Below are 19,227 nucleotides of genomic sequence, written 5' to 3' on the forward strand. Positions count from 1 at the left end.
TGATCAGCAAGAGCAAAATCTTCGTCCAGTTCATCCTCGTGTTGCAAATGAAGTACAGATTGAGAAGATAATTGATAGCATCAATGCACCTGGTCCACTCACTCGTTCAAGGGCAACACAGCTAGCAAATTTCTGTGGGCACTTTGCATTTGTCTCAATATCTAAACCCAAGAAAGTTGATGAAGCCTTCATGGAACCTGAATGGATTCAAGCTATGCAAGAAGAGCTTCAACAGTTTGAGATGAATAATGTATGGGAACTGGTCAAGCGTCCTGATCCTCGTAAACACAATATCATAGGCACTAAATGGATATATCGCAACAAGCAAGATGAGCATGGTCAAGTTGTCAGAAACAAGGCTCGTCTCGTTGCTCAAGGATACACTCAAGTTGAAGGAATTGACGTCGATGAAACATTTTCTCCTGTGGCTAGGCTTGAAGCTATTCGCATACTGCTAGCCTAAGAAAATCATCATAACATCCTTCTGTATCAAATCGATGTGAAGAGTGCCTTTCTTAGTGGCAAGATTGAAGAAGAAGTGTATGTTGCACAACCGTCTGGTTTTGAAGATCCAAAACATCCTGACATGGTTTACAAGCTCAACAAGGCACTGTATGGCCTCAAACAAGCCCCTCGTGCTTGGTATGACACACTCAAAGACTTCCTGAAGAGAAAAGGCTTCAAACCTGGTTCCCTGGATCCCACACTCTTCACGAAGACATATGATGGTGAACTGTTTGTGTGCCAAATATATGTGGATGGCATTATCTTTGGTTGCACTAATCAAAAATACAGTGATGAGTTTGGACACATGATGCAAGAGCAATATCAGATGTCCACGATGGGTGAGCTGAAGTTCTTCCTTGGTCTTAAAATACGGCAACAACGCAACGGCATCTTCATATCTTAAGAGAAATACCTCAAAGACTGCCTGAAGAAGTTTGGAATGCAAGACTGCAAAGGTTATACGACGCCAATGCCAACCAAAAGTCATCTGGGTCCTGACGCCAATGGTAAAGAGTTCAATCGAAAGGTATACCACTCCATGATTGGTTCTTTGCTTTATTTATGTGCATCTGGGCCAGATATCATGCTTAGTGTTTGCATGTGTGCCCGATTCCAAGCGGCACCAAAGGAATCACATCACTTAGCTGTGAAGCGAATTCTTCGATATTTGGCTTACACCCCAACACTAGGATTATGGTATCCAAAGGGCCCAGAGTTTGATCTAGTTGGATTCTCGGATGCTGATTATGCTGGTGACAAGGTGGATCGCAAGTCTACATCAGGCACATGTCACTTTCTGGGAAGATCACTTATCTGTTGGTCTTCAAAGAAGCAGAACTGTGTATCTCTCTAAACTGCTGAATCTGAATACATTGCCGCTGGATGTTGCTGCGCTCAGCTTCTATGGATGAAGCAAACACTCAAAGACTATGGTGTCCATCTGAAGCAAGTGCCACTCTACTGCGACAACGAAAGCGCCATCAAGATTGCCAACAACCCAGTTCAGCACTCGAAGACAAAGCACATTCAGATCTATCATCTCTTTCTGAGAGATCATGTTATGAAGGAAGATATTGATATCATTCACGTCAACACTGAAGAGCAACTGGCAGATATCATCACAAAGCCCTTGGAAGAGAAAAGGTTTTGCAAGTTGCGGTGTGAGCTAAATATCTTATAATCCTCAAATGTCCTGTGATCAAGCACACATCCTAACACTTATGCATATTGATGACTTAGATGTGCAGCAGACGAAGTAACGTATATCTTCAATTAATGAAGACTTACACTCTAAGTGTGAATACATTAACACAGAATTTGACTTCGGAGCGCCACGATAATTGTGCGCCGTGTCTGGGTCTAATACTTCCTATACGGTGGGTAACGCCACCACCAAACTTTTGCTTGGAGTGTTTTTCTGTTGGCGTTACATTTGCAAAATCTTCGCATATTGTTTGTCTTCAATTTTAACATGTCTTCATGTTCATCCTCACTATACTGATTTGGTCTTATTTGGATATATTCATATATTAGCGTTCTGTCCTCTACAACATTCACTTATAGCTATGTCTTCTCGTTTGAATCTTCTGAACTAAGTGAATGTGATTGGACCCTAACCTCTCTATGCTCCTGTCTCAAATATATCTATCCAAATCATATGCATTCTATTGAAACCGTCGAATGTCTTCTCTGCGTCCTTGTCAGCAGAAGACACAGAGACAAACATTAAATCTGATTTAAATGCTCTATCCTTTTTACCTGAAACCCGGAGAAGCGGGACCGACCACCCAACAATCCAGGCATGCGTGGGAACATGGAACAACTTCCAATGTGTTGCATGTTTGCCACATGTCCTTCAGATGTGAACCGACAGGGGCACCTGCGTAATAACGTTGTGCCGTCCCTGTCCTTATAAATACACGCCACACTCCAGTCATTATCTCTTCTTCCACTTCTCCTTCTCGGACAAACCCTAGCGCCACCGCTAGCCCTCGACGACGCGGTGACGAAGCGCTTAGCTGTCGTGACCTCACCGACGCCGTCCTCACGCCGACCGCGGACATTGTCTTCTCTACCGTCGCCGTAGGTGTCCTCCGTCGCCAAGTTAGGGCACGGAAGATCGAACTGCTCGGCCTCATCTTCTACTCCATCTAGCAGTTCCTCAAGTGGTAAATAAAAGCTCTTTTTACAGTCCTTTTGATCCGATAGATTCATCCTTCGCAACCACAAGTGGTTTCTGTCCCCAACAAATTGATTCTATCCTTTTCCGCATCTCATAACATGCCTAGTATGTGCACTTATGCTTCGCAAAGTAGTTAGATTCCTCACTTGTATTGATTCGTGGATTCGTACAAATCTGGAACCAACTCTCTACATATGAGCGAATGTTTTCGCACTATGAGGTCAATGTATTCTAAACTGATTTATCTTCAAAATCTTCTGAGAATGCATATGACCTCTTCCCCTTCCCTTGCATCTCTAATGCTGTCACAGGTACATGTCCGTGGGAGAATCCCTTGGTTCTCATAGTCTGCATTCATTTGCAGAGTTCTTACATCATCATATCAATTCTCCCAAAGCTAATTCCTGTCTAACCAGCAGAAGGAAGCCTTTGCAAGTTCTGAAGCCATTCAGTCTGAACTTCATGGCGACAGAGAAATCAATTAGGAAGGGTGGCAAACAGCACCGTGAAAACACCGCTAAGGACTTGCCACCGGATCTCTATGAGCTATACAAGTCAGATCCAGAAGAGACCTATGGAGAACGCAAGAACCGAATCCAATGGATTCAAAGACATTGGGCAGAGGAATGGTTCAAGTACAAATTTGTCACTGACGAATATGCTGAAAAGAATGCCATCAAGGGCCCCTGGGGAGATATTATATACAAAGGTCTTCAGCCCAAGTCGAAGTCCGAAGCTATTGCTTAAGGCTTCTACCCTTGCATGATCCCTGGACCTCAGCCTGCTAATGCCGACCCATCCTCTCTGTTATGGTGTCATGAAGACAATCTCTTTAAGCGCAACTTCCAGTTTGCCAAAACTTCTGCCAAAGAGAACAAGAAGTCGCTTGGGTTAGACTTCAACCCCGGTCCCTCTGCTCCTCGTGCCGACGGCACACGCGATGCTGAACCCAATATTGTTGGGCCCTTCTACAACCTTGAAGGTCTCATCACTCACATTCAGGTTCAAGGGAAAGCCGTGGATCACTCTACAGATGACGTTGATTTTGATAAAGCGCCTGCACCACCGAAGCCCGTGAAGCAAAAGAAACCAAAGGCTTCAAAGCCCTCCTCTGCACCAAAAGTTTTGCGGGCGAAGCCTCTGGCCACTTCACCTCCTGAAGCCAGTGTGCAGTCTGAAGATCTCTCTTGCATCTCCAAGTCTGACAAGATGAAGAAGCCAATTCAACCAACTGGTCAAGCATTGAGCCCTGTTGCCGTTCTGAGGAATGAGAACGAAGCCATTGATCTTTCTAGCGACGAAGATCTTGGGGATGATGCTCTTGAGCTGCTTATAAAGAGCAAGCAAGAGGCGGAAATCTTGAATGATCTTCCCCTCTTTGATGTGGAGATCCCGTACAAGTTCATTGATGAGTGGTTCGACAGCCCAGACCGTAGTTTTGATGATCTTCAACTCCCAATTAGCCTTGGCGTCTCCTTCCATGGAGCCATCGCTCCTGAGCTGGCTCTTGCATAGAGAATTGTTGAGCTGAACCACAAGATTGACTATGAAAAGGCTCAGTTCAAGAAGCACATGGCCAAGCTCAACGTGGAAGACGTCCAAAACTTCAAGGTCATGCTGCATCAGCTCAAGGAGGCGTTCCACAAGAAACGTGAAGAAGCTAAAGGTTCTCGAGAGCGCATGAAGCACCTGGCTGCCAAATGTGTTCAAGGCTACAATGAAGATGAAAAGCGCAGGGCTCTAGGGCGACCTGGCATCGACCCTAGAATGGCTGCCAAGAAGAAGAAGAAGCCTGCTGTGGCCCAACCTGAAGCATCAAGGCAGGAAGAACCTCACATTGTCTTCCCTACCAGTATGACAGGCTCGAAGCCTAAGGTCCCCATAGTGGCTTCGGAGCTCAAGAAAACAAGGGCAGCTGAAGCCGAAGCCCGCAAGCGCAAGACCAAGAACACCACTGACGATGCTCCACTGACGAAAAAGACAAAGAAGAAAGATCGAGCTGCTCCCACAGAGCCCATTGTTGTCGAGCCGATCTCAGTGGCTCACCCTGCGTCTGAACATAGTGAGCGCCAGTTGATAGTTCATGAGCCTGCGTCCACAGAGGCTCCTGAAGTTGAAGACATTCCAGCTGTTGACCCCACCACAGCTGAAGACATTGGTCATCAAGACAATGTTGAAGATGATGAAGTCCTTCCTCAGATCGAACACAATGTGGTGTCATCGCCTGTTCTCATGAACAACAAACTCATCAGCATTGGTCGTCCATTGACGCCAATTGCTCAGGATGACTCATGGGCTGATCACCCACAAGACTCCCCCCGTCAAGAAGAATCACCAAGTACTCCCCCACCTCAAGTCACCACTTCGGTGCTTGAAGACAATGACTTTGTGGCCCAACCAGCTCCATCTTCACAAGCGTCGCCAGCGTTCTGCAGGCTTCGCAAAGGACCAAGGCCACAGGTCACTCTGTCAAGTGTTCCAGAAGGAGAAGAGCGCCAATCCATTTCACGCCAAGTCTTTCCTGAAGCCTCTCCTACTGCGAAAATCCCCGAGTCTGAAGCCAAAGCGGCTGAAGATATTCTGGTTGCATCAGCCGATGCACAAGAAGAACCAAGAGAAGAAGAACGTGTTGCTACACCCCCATCCAACCCTGAAGTTGTTCTCGAGGAGAACGTGTCCGACCCTCCAGCTACTCAAGTGGAGGTTGATAACATTGAGGCGACCACAAACACCCGTACTTAAGCCAATGACGTTGTCATGGCTGAAGCTACTGTGGCGCCTGAAGTTCATGTGGTGCCAGAAGTGATTGCACCTGAAGCCAATGCTGCTCCTGACGCAAATCTGCAGCTAGAAGTCAATACCACTGCCACTACCACTGCTCATGTACCGCCTCCGAGGCCACATACCCTTGAGCAAGCATTCTATCAAGGCGAACTTACCACCGTCCGCTGACCCATTCTGGTTCCTTCACCTGCTGCCGGTCCGCAATTTGACTATCATGTGGAGCACAGGCCTCAGGTCCAGAAGCCAAAGCCAAGGCTGCCAAGATTTCCAGGTACTGCAACTTCACCAGGATTGTTTAATCTGAATGGCTTCCAGGCACACAACACATTCTTTGACAGTGCCAAGAACCCCTACACAAGGCCAAGAATCTCATCAGATCGATTTTGGAGTTATCAACAACGCAGTTACTATTCCTGCATCTTATACAATCAGGGACGCATTTTCCCTCATATGCATCTAGACTGCGAAGCCATGGCTGGACTGCCTTACCTAGAAGAAGCCCTTGACTGCTTCAGAGATGCTGGCCTTCTATAGTTTGTGACTGCCAAAGAACATTGGAATGAAGAGCTTCTTCTACAATTTTATGCTACCGTCCACATTCGCGGCTACAACAGGGATCCGAAGACTTGGATCCTTGAGTGGATGATAGGCGATGTACACCATGAAGCTAAAGCCCAAGACATCATTGAGCTTACTGCCCTACCCACTCCTGGCGAACATTATGAACCAACTTGTCAGCTACACCAGAATGCTTTGGAAAGCATCTTCCAGAAGCCAGAGCCAAACATGAGCCAAATGATGAGCATGATGAAGCCACTGCCATAAGACGCTGACTATCCTAAGGAGTTCTTTGTTGAAGACCTAGAGTATCTGCCCCGCACTATCTATCATATTATCAGGCGGACTCTCTGGCCGGTCAAAGGACATTCTCCTACAGCGAAGCTTGAAGGAGCAATGAAGACATTGGTTTTCTATATCTTCAATGGCATCAGCTTCAATGCTCAAGACTTCTTCATCAGACAATTGGCTGCATCTAGCTCCGATATCTTTGGTATGAAGTTCTATGCTCCATGGGTAATGCGCCTCATCAAGCTTCACTCTGCTATCAACTATCAGCCGTCTGCACGGAATCATCTTATATTCTTGCTAGAGGTTGATCTGTTTGTCGAAGCCATTTACCCAGAGCCTGCAAAGGAGCCAATTTATCTTCACAATGTCGATCATCAAAGCTTCACCCAGCCCATTGAAGGAGTTCAGGCCGTTCTCGTGTTTATCCCTTGGCTAGCAATACACGTGCCCCTTGCACCCAAACTGAAGCCACTGAAAGCACCATTGCTCAAAGGCCTCGGAAGCGATCTCGTGTTCTCAATGAACAAGAGCTTCTCGTTGCTCTACATCAGAAACAGGACAAGCATCATGACTGGCTTAAGCGTCAGATGCAAAGCCTCTTGGTGGACGTCAATTGCATTCGCAATCTTTCCACCAAGAATGCCTTTATTACACGTGAAACCTGTCAGAGGTCATGGAAGAGCTTGACATTGCTCAGTGCTGAAGCTGATCTTCATGACGATGGCTTCACAGAGAGATTCAAGTTTGACTCAACTCCTCCAAGGAATGCTCACTTGCGTTGGACTCCCTCACTCGAAGACTCTGACTATTCCTCCTCAGCTGCAATGGTGAATGCCAGAGTCATAGATGATCAAGTTGATGCTACCTCACCACCTCCAACTTCGGCACGTATCGACACTGCACCAAGTTCGTCTGCACCACCAAACCTCAACGACGACCCTGCTGCTTCACCTACTCCTCATGGGAACAAGTAGCAAGCTCTATGTCTTCAAACCTTTTTGGTCATTACTCACAAAAGGGGGAGAAGCATATGAGTTGATAGTCTTCAAGAAGGTCCATATGGGTGGTTGCTATACTTTTGCTACATTTGCCAAGTGCTTACAACTCTCGCTTTTGATACATTTGGTTCTTTTGAGTTGTAACACTTAAACTTGATGGTCGTCTGCTACCTTTTCGTCAACTATGTGATGCGATGATAAATTCCACATGTGCGACGATAAATTCCGCACGAAGTCAATTTTGCAGACGTTCATTTTTCATTATGCATGTCATTATCTTCGTTATATCCTTTCATGCATGATGAATTGTCTTCTTAAGTAGAAGAGGAGCTCCGCAAGTACAACCTGCCATGTGCATTTGCATTCAAAAGCAAAATACTTATATGCACATCTTCAGGGGGAGCCTTTCTGCTACGTACAAAGACAATACCTAAATCCTTTACAATTTCACATACTTTTATCCCCGTTGAAAACTTCAACCAGTTTGTCATCAATCACCAAAAAGGGGGAGATTGTAAGTGCATCTAGTGCCACCCCTACTTGGTTTTGGAGTATTGACGACAAACCTGGTTGATGGACTAATGTGTTTGTGAGAATTGCAGGATAACATAGGTAGTAGTCCCTCATTGATTCGGTTTACCTACCGGAAATGACCCCTAAAATGTATGAAGACATTGAAGACAAAGGTGGTATGTGAAGATATTCACATTGAAGACTATGACAAGAAAAGACATCGCGTGAAGACTATGGAGCATGAAGACTTAGTTGTTTCGTTGTTTCCTTTTCTTCTTTGTTGAGTCATAGGAACCACCGTACTGTTAAGTAGGGTCCCAGTGAACAAAGTCAGAGTGACTGAAGTGATGCTTAACCAAAATCCTATGTCTTCGAGCGAAGACAATGAGAGCAAATCTTATCCAGAGCTGGATGAGTCAGTTTTACTTGTAGCCCAAGTAAAGTTGTCGCGTGTGTTTGAAATCTGACCGTTGGAACACGTGTCAGTTCCTTAGTGACCCAGGGTCATTTCGGACAAATCAGGTCGGGTTGCCTAGTGGCTATAAATAGCCCACCCCCACACCATAAATTGGTGGCTGCTCAGAGTTAGTGCACAGCTTTTGTCGTTTGAGAGCAACCCACCTCCGAAGCCTTTGAGAGAGAAATCCTTGTGAGGACAAAGCCCTAAACACCCAGAGCCAAAGAGTGTTAGGCATCACTGAAGTCTTCCTGTCTGTGTGATCTGAAGACTTGTTACACTTGAGGACTGTGAATCCTCTAGTCGGTTAGGCGTTGCGTTTTGAGCATCCAAGAGTCATTGTGGATCGCCGGTGAACGAAGTCTGTGAAGGTTTGGAAGTCTACCTTGAAGACTTACCTGAGTGATTGAGCGAGGACTGTGTGTCCTTAGCTCAAGGGGAATAAGGTGAAGACGCGGTCTTCTGAGTTGAATCTTAGCCTCCATAACCAGACGTACAGTTGTCATAGCAACTGGAACTGGAACTGGTCCAACAAATCCTTGTTTTCACCAAGCAACTGGTTCAATCTCTTCCTTCTCTTTATTTACAGTTGGTCTTTGTGAAGTCATTGCCAGTTTGCATTATCTGTTTGTCTTCGCTATGTGACTGTTTGTTCCGATTGGCTTCATACTATCTTCCATCCTGATCCATACTGCCTAGATGCTATTAGTCTTCGTGCTTTCACTTCATTGTATACTTGACTATGGCTTACCTAGTGTATTCTACCTTCCGCTGCACGTTAATAGGTTCATTTCTATCGTTTGTCTTCGAAACATCCATGTTTTGAAGACTTTCATAAAAATCGCCTATTCACCCCCCTCTAGTTGATAACTAGCACTTTCAAACCCACGGTTCCACAGGATCAAAACCTGACTCTCCTGTACACCCCCTGTTCCTGAAGTTATCCCTCGTGTGTGGACTCATATGTACTTCACGGGCCACCTTCATAGTGATCTATTATGGTACCAGACATACTTATTCCCATTGCTCTGAACCCCTTTCACATTTTGTATCAGGCAACGAATGATTGCCTGCCCGCTCGAAACTTCCCATGATACCTCCTTACTTTGCTCTAAATATGTTTTAAGTTTCAATTTGGGAGTTACTTCCCGCCACCTTCCTTGGTTTTATCTACCGGATACGCAACCTTGTAGAGGACCGTTCTTTCGATGTTACCCCTTGTCCTTTTGTAAGTACGATGGAGACCCCGAAGAAGGATGACGACTTCGTCATGATGACCTAAAGTAGAGAAGTGAAGACATCAATGTAATGGATCGACCTCTTCGAGAAGAGTAACCAAGACCAAGAAGATCCGTTAGATTTTCGTAACCAAAACTTTCCCCCTTACAACACCTCTTAAATCTCGGGTCGAGATTTCTTGTAGTTGAGGAGAATTGTAATGCCCGGGTAGTTAGGCTACAGTAATCCCATGTTAATGGTGCCAAGTCATCATGATTACTATTGCTAATCTCGCTTTGATTCAAACGCAATTCAATTCCAAATTCAAATTATAAGTGAGTTAATAAAATTCTCAAACATGAAAACTGAAGTGTTCAAAATGTGGCAAATAATTCATAGTCAATATTGCTAGAGAAGCCAACATTTTACAAAGTGTTTAAAGGTCCTAAAATAAATAAAACAGCGGTAAAACAATTAATTAAATGCCTTTTTAAGAATTGTAAAAATGTAAACTATTTTGATTGTGTAGCAAACACTTTGTGGCAGTAGAGTAAACTAAAACATTAATTTAGGGACTAGGCTTATGTTTTATAAAACTAAAATATAATAAGAGAAGAAAATAAATAAATTAAACAAAAGAAAAACAAAACAAAACAAACAAATAAATAAAAAGACGCCCCCTCCCCGCTGAGCCTTAGCCTAGATGGCCAAGTGGCCCAGCGAAACAGCCCAGTCGGCCACCCCCTGGCCTATAAGGCCTCAACCCACCTAACTCTAGACCGATCCACTCTCTCTCGAGCCCCCACCGTTCCCCTCGTCTCCCTCCCAGTACCGCCACACGCAACACACACACACACACACACACACACACACAGACGCACAGAGGGGAGGCTCCTCTGTTCGATCCCCTCCTCCTGGCGTGCCCTCACCCCAACCCGCTACCTCGATGCCGTCACCCTCAACCTCAGCGCTTCGTCCATGATCATGCTGCCGCCAGACCTCGACGGACTGGCTCGCCCCCATCGCTCGCGTCCCCGCCTCCTCCTCGTCGGCGCCAACACGCCTCGCCGACCCTGACTCCTCCCCGAGCCGCTGCCAGTTCCCTACGGCCTCGCCGTGAGCACCTCTCTATTCTCGCACTTCCCTTCCCCCGTGTCGTACGTTGCCGTGTCTTCCATCCCGCACCCAAGCTGAACTTCACCGAGGCCTCCACCTCCGACCGCCGTCGCCCGCGTACGTGCCGCTGCCAGCAATCGCACCGCCGCCATGCTCGACCCGTGTCTGGGCCAGCCACATCGGCCCTCGCCCCGCACCCTTTCCCTGCACGCCGCTCGGGGCCGTGCCTAGCGCGCCTCTGCATGCGCCCTGGCGCGTGAGCCCATGCTGCTGCCCCGCTCGATGCCGCCAGCCACCCAGCTCGCTGCACCCACGCGCGCCCGCACAGCCCATCCGCCCTGCATTCGCCGTCGCCCGTCCGGCCGCCACCGCTGCTCCGCCTGGCCCCGTGCGCCCGCCTTTGGCTTCCTCGTCGCCGGCGCCTGCTGCCTCGCGGGGGGCTATGCCCCGCTCCCCCTGCCACAGCATCGCTGCACCGCCATGCGCGAGCGCGCACACACTGGTTCGCCCCGGGGCTCCGATGCCCGGGCGCCCGCTAACCCACCTCGTATGCCCATGCCCGTTAAGGCCTTTTGGCCCATTGACAGCCGGGCCCGCCCCAGAACATTGTTAGAAAAGAAAAATAAAATAAAATAAAAATGAGTTAATACATAAATAAATAAATAAATAAATTAATTAGTGAAATAATTAAGTTAATTAATCCAGTTTAATTAATCTAATTAACTAGTTTAATTGAAAAGTAATTAGATTAGCTAAATCCTAATTAACCTAAACAGACTATGACATGCGGCACCCACACGTCAATGACCCAGTCAACACTTGTGTTGACTGCTGACGTCATGATGATGTTAGCAAACACTGTTCTGGATAATGTTGAATTAAATTAATTAAATAAATGCTAAATTGATTTAAATCTTTTAAAATCAATATAAAATAAACCGTAGCTCCGACGAAAAAACTTTGTACATGGAAGTTTCTCAGAACGACGAGACAAACCCCGATACGCAGCCTGTTCGTCCGCCACGCGTCCCTAGCATAGCGAACTCGCATCTTTCCCCCTCTGATTCATTTGTCCGAAAACACGAAACACCGGGGATATTTTCCCAGATGTTTCCCCCCTTCACCGGTACCACCTCATACCGCGTTAGGGCCCCCCTAGCACCGCTACTTGTCATGTCATGCATCGATATGCATCTGTTTGCATTGTATTTATTGTTTCTTCCCCCTCTTCTCTCCAGTAGACTACGAGGCTGACGCTGCTGCTGGTGCCCCGATCGACTACGCTGTTGACGACCCCTCTTTCTTGCCAGAGCAACCAGGCAAGCCCCCCTGATCACCAGATATCGCCTACTCTTCTCTCTACTGCTTGCATTAGAGTAGTGTAGCATGTTCCCGCTTTCCGTTAATCCTATTCTGATGAATAGCCTGTCATTGTTGCTACAACTGTTGATACCTTACCTGCAATCCTAAATGCTTAGTATAGGATGCTAGATTACCATCAGTGGCCCTACATTCTTGTCAGTCTGCCACGCTATACTATTGGGACGTGATCACGTCGGGTGTTGATCACAGGTAAATACTATATACTTTATACATATTACATGTTGTGACTAAAGTCGGGTCGACTCGTTGAGTACCCGCAAGTGATTCCGATGTTGGGGGCTGAAGGGGCAGGTGGTTCACCCAGGTAGTGGTGGGCCTGGGTTCCTGACGGCCCCCGACTGTTACTTTGAGGTGGAGCGACAGGGCAAGTGGAGACCACTTAGGTGAGAGGTGGGCCTGGCCCTGGTCCGCGTTCGCGGTTACTTCAAAATAACACGCTTAACGAGCTCTTAGTGTTTGATCTGAGTCTGGCTATTGGCCTATACGCACTAACCAACTACGCGGGAACAGTTATGGGCACTCGACGTCGTGGTATCAGCCGAAGCCTTCGTGACGTTAGCGACTAAGCGGTGCGCGTCGGGTTGGACCGCGTAACGCAACTTCCTTTGTAATGGAGGTTGCTAGGTCTGCTCTCCGGTCGCCCTCGCAACATGCAGGTGTGCAATGGGCCCAGACCCTTGCACCATAGGATTTAGATCGGTGCTGACCTCTCTGTTGTGCCTAGGTAGGGCTACGACGTGTTGATCTTCCGAGGCCGGGCATGACCCAGGAAAGTGTGTCCAGACAAAGGGGATCGAGCGTGTTGGGAAATGTGGTGCACCCCTGCAGGGAAGTTAATCTATTCGAATAGCCGTGATCTTCGGTAACAGGACAACTTGGAGTTGTACCTTGACCTTATGACAACTAGAACTGGATACTTAATAAAATACACCCTTCCAAGTGCCAGATACAACCGGTGATCGCTCTCTCACAGGGCGACGAGGGGAGGATCATCGGTTAGGATTATGCTATGCAATGTTACTTGGTGAACTTACCTTCTACTCTCTTCTTCTGCTGCAAGATGGAGGTTACCAGAAGCGTAGTCTTCGATAGGACTAGCTATCCCCCTCTTATTCTAGCATTCTACAGTTCAGTCACATATGTTACCCCCCTTTTCCATTTGATACCAATGCATACATATGTAGTGTAGCTCCTTGCTTGCGAGTACTTTGGATGAGTACTCACGGTTGCTTTGCTCCCCCTTTTCCCCTTTCCTATACCCGATTGCTGCGACCAGACGTTGGAGTCCAGGAGCCAGACGCCACCGTTGACGACGACTTCTACTACACTGGAGGTGCCTACTACTACGTGCAGCCCGCTGACGACGACTAGGAGTAGTTTAGGAGGATCCCAGGCAGGAGGCATGCGCCTCTTTCGATCTGTATCCCAGTTTGTGCTAGCCTTCTTAAGGCAAACTTGTTTAACTTATGTCTGTACTCAAATATTGTTGCTTCCGCTGACTCGTCTATGATCGAGCTCTTGTATTCGAGCCCTTGTGGCCCCTGGCTTGTAATATGATGCTTGTATGACTTATTTTATTTGTAGAGTGGTGTTGTGGTATCTTCCCGTGAGTCCCTGATCTTGATTGTACACGTTTGCGTGTATGATTAGTGTACGGTCAAATTGGGGCGTCACACTAGCAACACTAAAGCCGTAAGGATAAAGAGAAAACGAAAAAAGGTAAAAGACGAAAAGAGAGAAAAAATAAATAATGGTAATAACAGGAGGGGGGAAACGAACACAGAGTTCGGTGTTAGGCATAAAATCATCGTAGTCTGGCCGCGTTCCAGGGGTTCGGCTCCAGGTGATTATCTGACGCATCACGTAGGCGGTACGCTCCTCCGGTGAGAACTTCGTCAATGATGAAGGGACCCTCCCACTTGGGCTTGAGTTTGTCCTTTTTCTTCTCTGGCAAGCGTAGAACGAGTTTACCAACCTTATACGTCTTGGCCCGCACTTCTCTGCTTTGATACCTGCGAGCCTGCTGTTGATAAAATGCGGAACGGGCTTTGGCGATGTTGTGCTCCTCCTCCAAGGCATGTAAGTTGTCCTATCGATCAAGCTCGGCTTCTCTCTCTTCGTACATACGCACTCGAGGTGAGTCATGAATAATATCGCAGTTAACACTGCTTCCGCACCGTACACCATGAAGAAGGGTGTATATCCAGTAGAGTGGTTGGGCATGGTCCGCAGCTCCCAGAGTACGGAGTCAAGTTCCTCCACCCAGTGCTTATCTAATTCCTTCAAAGACCACACTAGTCTGGATTTGATGCCGCTCATAATAAAACCATTAGCCCGTTCGACTTGATCATTTGTTTGCGGGTGATAGACAGAGGCATAATCGAGCTTAATGCCTAGATTAGCACACCAGGTTTTCACCTCATCGGCTGTAAAATTAGAGCCATTATCGGTGATTATACTGTGCGGGACATCGTAACGGTGTACCACGTCGGATATGAAATCTATTACTGGCCCCGCTTCGGCCATTTTAACTGGTTTGGCCTCTATCCACTTAGTGAATTTATCCACCATGACCAGCAGATACTTTCTCTTATGGCTTCCTCCTTTAAGGGGTCCGACCATATCGAGTCCCCAGACCGCAAAGGCCAAGTGATGGGGATTGTTTGTAAGGCACTGGGGGACATATGGCTTTGATTGGCAAAGAGTTGGCATCCGACGCAACGTTGGACAAGGTCCTATGCATCTGCTCGAGCCGTCGGCCAATAAAACCCTGTATGGAAGGCCTTGCTAACAAGGGCCCGAGCTGCGGCGTGGTGACTGCCGAGTTTGGCATGAATTTCAGCCAAGAGCTGCCGCCCCTCTTCCTCAGATATACATCGTTGAAGGACTCTGGTGGCGCTTTTCTTATAGAGCTCTCCATCATGAACATTGTATGCCTTTGAACGCCGGACAATGCAGCGGTCCTCATTCTGGTCCTCAGGAAGCTCTTTCCTGTTAAGGTAGGCCAGGAAGGGTTCGATCCATGGGGCAATGACTGCCATGATGAGATGCGCCCATGGTGTTATTTCGGTGGCTGAGCCCCTGATGACATCGGTGTTTCCGGGATCTGGGGTTATGTTTGGATCCGAACTAGTTTTTCCGTTTTCCCCCTGCCAGACCATAGATGCCTTAAAGAGCCTTTCCAGGAAAATATTAGGTGGGACGGGGTCGCGCTTAGCGCCGATACGAGCAAGAACATCCGCCGCTTGATTACTTTCTCGAGCCACATGATGGAACTCGAGCCCTTCGAACCGGGCCGACATTTTTATGACTGTGTTACGGTACGCTGCCATCTTTGGATCTTTGGCGTCGAAATCTCCGTTTATTTGAGATATTGCAAGTTTGAGTCCCCGCATACTTCTAGGCGTTGTATGCCCATGGAGACAGCCATCCGGAGACCATGCAATAAGGCCTCGTATTCTGCTGCGTTATTGGAGTCTGTGTATAGTAATTGGAGAACATACTGGATGATGTCTCTAGTAGGGGATGTTAAAACGATGCCCGCTCCTAACCCTGCTAGCATTTTCAAGCTGTCGAAATACAAGACCCAATTAGAGTATGTGACGTACTCTTTAGGCAGTTCGGCCTTTGTCCATTCGGCGACGAAGTCGGCCAATACTTGGGATTTGATAGCTCGACGTGGCTTATATGTAATGTCAAATGGGAGGAGCTCGATGGCCCATTTGGCAATCCGGCCGTGGCATCGCGATTGTTTACAATGTCATTGAGTGGTACTTCAGAGGCCACCATGATCGAACACTCCTGGAAGTAGTGATGGAGCTTTCGGGATGCCATGAAGACCGTGTATGCTATCTTTTGATAATGAGGGTACCGGGATTTGCATGGTGTAAGGACAGTAGATACATAGTATACTGGCTTCTGAAGCGGGAATTTATGTCCGTCCTGTTCTCGTTCAACGACAAGTACGGTGCTCACCACCTGATGTGTTGCCGATATGTGTAATAACATCGGTTCGCCAGCGTTTGGTGCGGCCAGGATTGGATTGCTCGCAAGAAGGGTTTTTATTTCCTCCAGACCGGCTATTGCCGCGTCCGTCCACTCGAAAGGGTCGGTTCGCCGTAGAAGGCGATAGAGTGGCAGTGCCTTTTCTCCCAATCTAGAGATAAAGCGGCTTAGAGCTGCTATGCAACCCGCGAGCTTTTGAACTTGTTTAAGGTCTGTTGGCTTAGCCAATTGTGACGAAGCCCGGATTTTGGCTGGGTTTGCATTAATTCCTCTATTGGAAACGATGAAGCCCAGCAGTTTTCCAGCAGGGACGCCGAAAATGCACTTCTCCGGATTGAGCTTAATGTCATACACGCGGAGGTTGTCGAACATGAGACGTAAATCATCTATTAGTGTTTCGACGTGCCTAGTTTTGATGATGATGTCGTCCACGTAAGCTTCAACTGTCTTGCCGATCTGTTTCTCAAGGCATGTTTGAATCATGCGTTGGTATGTGGCGCCGGCGTTCTTGAGCCCGAAGGGCATAGTGTTGAAGCATAATGGCCTATATTGGGTGATGAATGCCGTTGCAGCTTGATCGTATTTCTTCACTTTGATTTAATGATATCCGGAATATGCGTCAAGAAAACACAGTGAGTCGTGTCCTGCGGTGGCGTCAACGATTTGATCAATGCGGGGGAGGGGGAAGGGATCCTTGGGGCATGCCTTGTTGAGGTCTTTAAAATCGACACACAGGCGCCAGGGTTTGTCCTTCTTTGGTACCATCACAAAATTTGCCAGCCAGTTCGTATGTTTTATTTCTCTAATGAATCCAACCTCGATTAGCTTGGCAAGCTCTTCCCCCATAGCTTGGCGTTTGGGTTCGGAGAAGCGCCGCAGTGTTTGCTTGACCGGTTTGTGTCCCTTCAAATATTAAGGCTGTGTTCGGCCAACTCGTGTGGGATTCCTGGCATGTCAGAAGGGTGCCAGGCGAATATATCCCAATTCTCATGTAGGAACTCTCGTAGAGCAGCGTCAACCATTGGGTCTAGTTGTGCTCCTATGGATGTTGTCTTCTTTGGGTCCGTTGGGTGGACTTGGAATTTGACTATTTCTTCTGCCGGCTTGAATGAGGTGGATTTGGGTCATTTGTCTAGGACCACATCATCTCTGTCCACCCTGGAGCGCAGCATGGTTAATTCTTCGGCCGCGAGGGCTTCAGATAATGCCTCAAGGGCCAGGGACGCGGTTTTATTCTCGGCGCGGAGTGTTATGTCCGGATCACTAACTAGAGTGATTATGCTGTTCGGCCCGGGCATCTTAAGCTTCATGTACCCGTAATGGGGTATTGCGTGAAAGCGCATGAATGCATCTCGCCCCAAGAGGGCGTGATATTCGCCGTTGAAGGGGGCCACCTGGAAAGTTATTTCTTCGGACCAGTAGTTCTCCGCGTGCCGAATACCACGTCGAGTGTGATTTTTCCCGCACACCGTGCCTCCCGACTGGGAATGATTCCTCGGAAGGTCGTGCTGCTTTGCTCAATGCAGCTCCTGCCTATTTCCATCTTTCGTATTCTATCCTCATAGATGAGGTTTAGTCCGCTGCCGCCGTCCATGAGAACCTGGGTGAGCCAAAAGCCATCCACAATTGGGCTGAGGACCAAGGCGGCTGGTGCTCGGACTGTCCTGTGTTTTGGTTCGTCGCCATCATTAAAGGTTATCGCTGTGCCATTCCAGGGGTTTATTGTTGTGATCTGGCAGACTTCGGCGAGTTGGCGGAGTGCCCTTTTGCGCCTATTGTTTGAAGTGAATGTCTCAAAGACTGTCAAAACACTGGTTTCGTCGTCTTCTGGAGGGTGTTGCTCCGGGATGTCCTTGGTGAGGATGTCCTCGCCGTTTTTGGCTACCTGCCGGAGTATCCAACGTGCTCTAAGGCTGTGGGTTGGTATAGTATCTGGTGTGGTGTGTATTTTGCAGGGGCCATCAAGCCATCCCTCTAGAACGGTTCCGCGCCGTGTAATGGGTTTGTATTTCTTGGCTATTAGTCTGGGCGCATTACAGGGGTGCACCCTTTTTGCCTGGACCAGTGGTTGAGTTGGGGCCGATAGCGCCCAAACCGTGTGATTTCTCCAGGTGCTCTCCATTGTGTTGTACTTCTATACAATAGTTGCCAAGTCAGCAAAGTGTAGTATGCGGTGGCGATTAATGGCGTTGAGGAGTCCTTCATTCGTGCAGTTATTGCGGAATGCTAATATCATGTCCTTGTCGCGGCAATCCTTGACATTGTCCTTGACAATGAGAAATCTGGCCCATAAGTGGTGGAATGTTTCTCGAGATTGTTGTTTTGTGCTCGTGAGAGCACTTATGTCTGGGTGGGTGGGTGGAATTGGATCTGAACCCTGACCCAATTGATGATCCAGAGTCTGAGGTTTTTCTAGACTGAACAGTCCGGGCTCTGGAGTGTCTTCTGATTTTTGAAGCCTACCGTCCGACTCTAAGTTCGGAGGGCAAGGCGTGTCCTTCTGCCGGTTAGTGTTCGGCTTCTCGAGGTTGGAGATCCAAATATAATTCGTCCTCAATGTAGAGGAAGGGTTATCTTGCTCCTCGACTACCACTATCTGGTAGGTGATCGGTGGAGAATTAATCTCTCTCTGGTCGGGTTTAAGCCCAACCCGATCGTAGTCTGTAGCGACTCCCAAAGCGGTAATGCGATCTAGGAGTTCGTTCAAAGACGATAACTCCGTCGGATCCATCCGTTTGGCGTATTTAGAATCAACGCAGATGCATTTTTCGATGACTCGAGAGGTCATCCTCACTGGCTCAGAGGCCGAGCTGGCGATCATGGTAAAATCGCCTAGCCGGAGGGTTTGGCCCGAGGCCAGTGCTCCTTCGGAGGTAATATTTTCCTTGATGATAAGTCGAGCCATCAACCACTGCGACGACGACACAGTGGAACTCTCAATGAAAGCACCAATGTCGGTGTCAAAACCGGCGGATCTCGGGTAGAGGGTCCCGAACTGTGCGTCTAAGGTTGATGGTAACAGGAGACAGGGGACACGAAGCTTTACCCAGGTTCGGGCCCTCTTGATGGAGGTAATACCCTACGTCCTGCTTGATTGATATTGATGAATACGAGTATTACAAGACTTTATCTACCATGAGGTTGTAATGGCTAAACCCTAGAAGTCTAGCCTGTATGACTACGGTATTGAGTATCCCCTATCCGAACTAATTCCT

The sequence above is a fragment of the Triticum dicoccoides genome, chromosome 2A (genome assembly GCF_002162155.2).
Source record: "Triticum dicoccoides isolate Atlit2015 ecotype Zavitan chromosome 2A, WEW_v2.0, whole genome shotgun sequence".
NCBI classification, from domain to species: domain Eukaryota; kingdom Viridiplantae; phylum Streptophyta; class Magnoliopsida; order Poales; family Poaceae; genus Triticum; species Triticum dicoccoides.